The sequence below is a fragment of the Pimephales promelas genome, chromosome 2 (genome assembly GCF_988280905.1).
Source record: "Pimephales promelas chromosome 2, fPimPro1.hap1.1, whole genome shotgun sequence".
Classification (NCBI taxonomy): Eukaryota; Metazoa; Chordata; class Actinopteri; order Cypriniformes; family Leuciscidae; genus Pimephales; species Pimephales promelas.
Window position 1 is genome coordinate 50,963,707 of NC_142770.1, and position 7,500 is coordinate 50,971,206.

Sequence of the window (7,500 nt, forward strand, 5' to 3'; positions counted from 1 at the left end):
GGTTCTCCGAGTCGGGCAGGAGGGGGTACGGCGGTGGGGGTCCCTGCCCAGGGCTCTGGTTCTCCGAGTCGGGCAGGAGGGGGTACGGCGGTGGGGGTCCCTGCCCAGGGCTCTGGTTCTCCGAGTCGGGCAGAGGGGTGTACGGCGGTGGGGGTCCCTGCCCAGGGCTCTGGTTCTCCGAGTCGGGCAGGAGGGTGTACGGCGGTGGGGGTCCCTGCCCAGGGCTCTGGTTCTCCGAGTCGGGCAGGAGGGGGTACGGCGGTGGGGGTCCCTGCCCAGGGCTCTGGTTCTCCGAGTCGGGCAGGAGGGGGTACGGCGATGGGGGTCCCTGCCCAGGGCTCTGGTTCTCCGAGTCGGGCAGGAGGTGGTCCAGGCGGGTGCCCCCTGGTCCCCCCGACGTGTTAGGGGGCAAGCGGTGGGTCTCCCCCAAGCCCAAAGCCCCGGTTCCCAGAGTCGGGTAAACTGCGGGAGTAACTTTGACTCTCTTAAGGTAGGCAGGAACCGGTGTGAGTGGTGTGGAAAGCCGAGTTGGGGCTCCATGTTCTGGGCACAGGTGGATCTCCTAGTGGTCCACCCCAGGCCCAGAGTGTGGAGCCCCAACTCGGCTTATTTTTTTTTTAAAATTATTATTATTATTATTATTTTTTTTTTTATCTTATTTTATTTTATTTTTTCAATTTTTCGGGATGCACCGGGTAGAAGTTCAAACTTCAACCGCCGTGGGGGTCCCCTGGCCAGAGCTCTGGTTCTCCGAGTCGGGCAGGAGGTGGTCCAGGCGGGTGCCCCCTGGTCCCCCCGACGTGTTAGGGGGCGAGCGGTGGGTCTCCCCCAAGCCCAAAGCCCCGGTTCCCAGAGTCGGGTAAACTGCGGGAGTAACTTTGACTCTCTTAAGGTAGGCAGGAACCGGTGTGAGTGGTGTGGAAAGCCGAGTTGGGGCTCCACGCTCTGGGCACAGGGGGATCTCCTAGTGGTCCACCCCAGGCCCAGAGTGTGGAGCCCCAACTCGGCTTATTTTTTTTAAAATTATTATTATTATTATTATTATTATCTTATTTTATTTTATTTTTTCAATTTTTCGGGATGCACCGGGTAGAAGTTCAAACTTCAACCGCCGTGGGGGTCCCTGGCCAGCGTTCTGGTTCTCCGAAGTGGGGCTGAGGGGGTCCAGGCGGGTGCCCCCTGGTCCCCCCCGACGTGTTAGGGGGCGAGCGGTGGGTCTCCCCCAAGCCCAAAGCCCCGGTTCCCAGAGTCGGGTAAACTGCGCGACTAACAATGACTCTCTTAAGGTAGTCAGAAACCGGTGTGAGTGGTGTGGAAAGCCGATTCGGGGCTCCACGCTCTGGGCACAGGGGGATCTCCTAGTGGTGCCCCCCAGGCCCAGAGTGTGGAGCCCCAACTCGGCTTATTTTTATTTTTATTATTATTTTTTTTTTTATTTAATTATTATTTTGGGATTATTAGACTGGGTAGAAGTTGCAACTTCAAACGGGCATATCTCCGGAACCAAGCCGAGTTGGGGCCCCATACACCCGGCGTGGGGGGCCCTCCTAGAGGCCCCCAATACCCCCGAGTGTGGAGCCCCAACTCGGCTTACTTTTCGAGTTACAGCCGGTCAAAGTTGAAACTTTAAAGGGCCATATCTCCGGAACCAAGCCGAGTTGGGGCCCCATACACCCGGCGTGGGGGGCCCTCCTAGAGGCCCCCAATACCCCCGAGTGTGGAGCCCCAACTCGGCTTACTTTTCGAGTTACAGCCGGTCAAAGTTGAAACTTTAAAGGGCCATATCTCCGGAACCAAGCCGAGTTGGGGCCCCATACACCCGGCGTGGGGGGCCCTCCTAGAGGCCCCCAATACCCCCGAGTGTGGAGCCCCAACTCGGCTTACTTTTCGAGTTACAGCCGGTCAAAGTTGAAACTTTAAAGGGCCATATCTCCGGAACCAAGCCGAGTTGGGGCCCCATACACCCGGCGTGGGGGGCCCTCCTAGAGGCCCCCAATACCCCCGAGTGTGGAGCCCCAACTCGGCTCACTTTTCGAGTTACAGCCGGTCAAAGTTGAAACTTTAAAGGGCCATATCTCCGGAACCAAGCCGAGTTGGGGCCCCATACACCCGGCGTGGGGGGCCCTCCTAGAGGCCCCCAATACCCCCGAGTGTGGAGCCCCAACTCGGCTCACTTTTCGAGTTACAGCCGGTCAAAGTTGAAACTTTAAAGGGCCATATCTCCGGAACCAAGCCGAGTTGGGGCCCCATACACCCGGCGTGTGGGGCCCTCCCAGAGGCCCCCAATAGCCCCGAGTGTGGAGCCCCAACTCGGCTTACTTTTCGAGTTACACCCGGTCAAAGCTGGACAGGAAGTGGCCGTATCTCGGGACCGGAAGGTCCCCGTGGCTCGGGACGGCGGGAGGAGCAAGGTCCCCGAGAGCGGGCCCCGCACCCGCCGCCGCGAGCCGCTGGGACCTCCCGGTCCCGAGATGGGCCCCGTTACGCGCGGGCGACTTTCGGAGAAAACGGCCCGTATCTCGGAGAGGGGAGGTCCCAGCGGCTCGCCCTTTCGGGTGTCGGGGGCTCCCCACGGGCCCTCGGAACCCGCCTCCCCCGGGCCCCTGGGACCTTTCCTTCCCGGGCGCCCCCCCGACACGTCGGGCCCCTTTTCTCCGGGACCCGGGGGCCCCGGAGCTCGGGGGCGGGCTCTTTGCGAGGGGCCCGCCGGGACGCCACACTTGACCCGAGTCCGGTGTCTCTGGGCCCCCGGGTCCCCGAGCTACGTGCGTTCGAATTCGGGGCCCTTTTCCGGGCCCGAAAATCCCTCAAAGTCCGAAAACGTGCAGCGGGCGGGGACTTCCGGGGCCCCGGAGGCTCTGACGGCACACCCAGGGAGGTGCACCGTCCTCGGGCACGGCCAGGTGGCCCCCCCCCCGGGGTCCTGGAAGTCCCCCCGCCCCCCGGAGACACCCACACCCACCCACCGGACGGGAAGATTCCGTTTTTCGCCGATATCTCGAAGACGGCCGGGCGAAAAAATTTCAAACTCGGGTCTTCCGTAGGCCTCGAGGGGCCCTATCCAAAGAGGCCACCCGCGTCCCCGGGGGCCTCGGGGTCAGGGAGTTAGGCCCGGTCAAAGGCGCGGCGTTTTTTGGCTTATATCTCGCGAACCCCTGGGCCAATCTTCCCCAAACTCGAATCGACCGTAGTGCCGGACGGGGCCTTTCGAAAGAGCCCACCCACGAGGTCCAACTCGCCCGGGTCCCCGAGTTATAGCCGTTCAAAGTCGGGGGTCCCGGCGAACGGCGATCCGGTAGGGGGCGTCCCCGGGGCCCGCCGCCGCCCTGGTTCGAGCGAGGGCCCCCGTGGGACCTCGCCACCCAAATTTGAGCTCTCTGGGCCTTCGCGTCGCGGAGATACGGGCGATTTTCTCCCGGGATCGTGACGTCATCGGCGGGCGCCATTTCAGAGCGCGGCCGAGGGTTTTCGGCCGATATCTCCGCGAATACTCGACCAAAAACGACGAAACGCATATGGACGCGTTCAGCTCGGCGAGACGGTTCGAATGAGCCCGGCCTCGGCCGGGCACGTCGAGTTTTCGGCGAGATATTTGCGTTTTTCCGCTTCCGGGGCGCTTTGGGGGCCCGTATCTCGGGCCCCCGGGGGCCCACGGGGCTGGGGGCGGTCTCATTCGAAAGGTCTCGTCCCGTTCTCCAGCCCATAAAAATTTGGCGTCGATCGGAGCCGCCTTCGGCGAGCTACGGTCGTTTGAAGCCCCGTGCAGTGGGGTTACCGTCCTTCAAACAGCCGCCGCTCGCAGGGGGAGTCCCGGGGAGGCATGGTTGCCTGTATGACTTGGGCTTAGAGCACCCAGCCCCGCGCTCCTGGAGGAACCTCCGGTGCACAGGGTCTGCTGCAACCAGCCACGTGGGTTTTGAGGGGTAGGGGAGCGTGCGCTCTCCTCCCCGGGCGGGCGGCCGGGCCCTGGGGGCTCGCGCCTCCACGGAGGGACCTCGCTCCCGGGGCTTCGTCCCCGGGGCTCGGGGACTCCGTGGCGGCTCGGCCCCCGGGGTTCGACCCCGCTCGCTCGCTCCAAAACCCAAGTCCAAAACGTGGGGTTGCACGGGAGCTCCGGGCGCGACGGGTCTCCACGCACGGCCCCGGGGAGGGAGCTCCGACCCGGGCCGGAGGCAGATTCGCCCCCTGCCCCCCGGCTGTCCGCCCGGAGCCGAGACGGTCCTAAAACGGGCCTTGGGGGTGATGTAGAAGGGTAACGCTCACCCAACCAGGACTCACACAAACCGATCTGCATCCCAGGCAGGGTGCGGGTCTCCTGGGCACGAATAAAGCCCGATGCCCCGTGGGTGATGTTGGCCCTGGCCACTCAAGGCACTCACCCAAGCCAGAGAGGGTGCACTCTGGCTGGGGAAGCAGATTCAATCTCTGCTGTGGTGGAGCTCTGGAAAAACGCGAAACCTCCAGGAAAAGACGGCCCGATTTCTCTGAAAAGTGCATCCCAGGCAGGGTGCGGGTCTCCTGGGCACGAATAAAGCCCGATGCCCCGTGGGTGATTTTGGCCCTGGCCACTCAAGGCACTCACCCAAGCCAGAGAGGGTGCACTCTGGCTGGGGAAGCAGATTCAATCTCTGCTGTGGTGGAGCTCTGGAAAAACGCGAAACCTCCAGGAAAAGACGGCCCGATTTCTCTGAAAAGTGCATCCCAGGCAGGGTGCGGGTCTCATGGGCACGAATAAAGCCCGATGCCCGTGGGTGATGTTGGCCCTGGCCACTCAAGGCACTCACCCAAGCCAGAGAGGGTGCACTCTGGCTGGGGAAGCAGATTCAATCTCTGCTGTGGTGGAGCTCTGGAAAAACGCGAAACCTCCAGGAAAAGACGGCCCGATTTCTCTGAAAAGTGCATCCCAGGCAGGGTGCGGGTCTCCTGGGCACGAATAAAGCCCGATGCCCCGTGGGTGATGTTGGCCCTGGCCACTCAAGGCACTCACCCAAGCCAGAGAGGGTGCACTCTGGCTGGGGAAGCAGATTCAATCTCTGCTGTGGTGGAGCTCTGGAAAAACGCGAAACCTCCAGGAAAAGACGGCCCGGTTTCTCTGAAAAGTGCATCCCAGGCAGGGTGCGGGTCTCATGGGCACGAATAAAGCCCGATGCCCGTGGGTGATGTTGGCCCTGGCCACTCAAGGCACCACTCACCCAAGCCAGAGAGGGTGCACTCTGGCTGGGGAAGCAGATTCAATCTCTGCTGTGGTGGAGCTCTGAAAAACACGAAAACCTCCAGGGAAAAGACGGCCCGGTTTCTCTGAAAAGTGCATCCCAGGCAGGGTGCGGGTCTCCTGGGCAAGAACGAAGCCCAATGCCCACCTTGAAACGGAGCCTGGGCTCGACTCTGAAGCCCAGATCTCGAAAAACGACAAAGTACAAAAAGGTGCGGTGGCTCCAAACCTCCATGCCCTCAGACCTCCCTGGCCAGCCCAGGGAGGGTGGCCCGTCCTGGGCCAGACTCAGATTTCCCCCGCCACCCCTGGAGCTCCGCCTGGAGCGAAGACGGTCCTAAAACGGACCATGGGGCTCTTGTAGAGGATGAGGGAGGGAGAGAGGGGCCTTCAGAGAGCCCCTTGGCCGGCTTGACTCTGGAGTCGAATTTGGAAAAATAGACAAAGTCCATAAACGTGCTGTTGGTTCGGACCTCCAGGGCACTCAAGGCACTCACCCAAGCCAGAGAGGGTGCACTCTGGCTGGGGAAGAGGATTCAATCTCTGCTGTGGTGGAGCTCTGAAAAACACGAGAACCTCCAGGAAAAGGCGGCCCGGTTTCTCTGAAAAGTGCATCCCAGGCAGGGTGCGGGTCTCCTGGGCAAGAACGAAGCCCAATGCCCACCTTGAAACGGAGCCTGGGCTCGACTCTGAAGCCCAGATCTCGAAAAACGACAAAGTACAAAAAATGTGCGGTGGCTCCAAACCTCCATGCCCTCAGACCTCCCTGGCCAGCCCAGGGAGGGTGGCCCGTCCTGGGCCAGATTCAGATTCGCCCGCCACCCCTGGAGCTCCGCCTGGAGCGAAGACGGTCCTAAAACGGGCCTTCGGGGATGTATGAGAGAGGGGAAGCGTGGTGGTGGCAAACACAGAGGACCCCCTACCAGCGATCAGACCGTCGTGAGTCCCACTCAGAGTCACTCTGGGTGGGCATGTAAAAATCCAGATTACGCCGCGCTGGAGCTCTGGAAGTTACGAGACCTCCAGGAAAAGACAGGCTGGTTTTCTGAAAAGTGCACCCCAGGCAGGGTGCATCTTTTCCTGGGCACGAGCCCAGCGCACATGGTGTGGTGGTCCGGCTCTGGTGCCAAAGTTTGGGGGAAAAAATAGACAGAGTCCAATAACGTGGTGTGGTTCCAAAGCTCCATGCCCTCAGACCTCCCTGGCCAGCCCAGGGAGGGTGGCCCGTCCTGGGCCAGATTCAGATTCGCCCGCCACCCCTGGAGCTCCGCCTGGAGCGAAGACGGTCCTAAAACGGGCCTTCGGGGATGTATGAGAGAGGGGGAAGCGTGGTGGTGGCAAACACAGAGGACCCCTACCAGCGATCAGACCGTCGTGAGTCCCACTCAGACTCACTCTGGGTGGGCATATAAAATCCAGACTACGCCCCGTCGGAGCTCTGGAAGTACGAGACCTCCAGGAAAAGACAGGCTGGTTTTCTGAAAAGTGCACCCCAGGCAGGGTGCATCTTTCCTGGGCACGAGCCCGGCGCACGTGGCGGGGTCCGGCTCTGGTGCCAAAAAAATTGAGAAAAATCGACTAAGTCCAATGGCGTGACGTGGGTTCAAAGCCCCATGGTCTCAGACCTCCCTGGCCAGCCCAGGGAGGGTGGCCCGTCCTGGGCCAGAGTCAGATTCGCCCGACACCCCCTGGAGCTCGACCTGGAGGGAAGACGGTCCTAAAACGGGCCTTCGGGGCTGTATGGAAGAGGGCAAGTGTGGTGGTGCAAAACACAGAGCACCCCCTACCATTGATCAGACCGTCGTGAGTCCCACTCAGACTCGCTCTGGGTGGGCATATAAAATCCAGACTACGCCCCCCCGTCGGAGCTCTGGAAGTACGAGACCTCCAGGAAAAGACAGGCCGGTTTTATGTAAAGTGCACCCCAGGCAGGGTGCGTCTTTCCTGGGCACGAGCCCGGCGCGCGTGGCGGGGTCCGGCTCTGGTGCCAAAAAATTTGAGTAAAATCGACTAAGTCCAATGACGTGGTGTGGTTCTAAAGCTCCATGGTCTCAGACCTCCCTGGCCAGCCCAGGGAGGGTGGCCCCGTCCTGGGCCAGAGTCAGATTCGCCCGACACCCCCTGGAGCTCGACCTGGAGGGAAGACGGTCCTAAAACGGGCCTTCGGGGCTGTATGGAAGAGGGCAAGTGTGGTGGTGCAAAACACAGAGCACCCCCTACCATTGATCAGACCGTCGTGAGTCCCACTCAGACTCGCTCTGGGTGGGCATATAAAATCCAGACTGCGC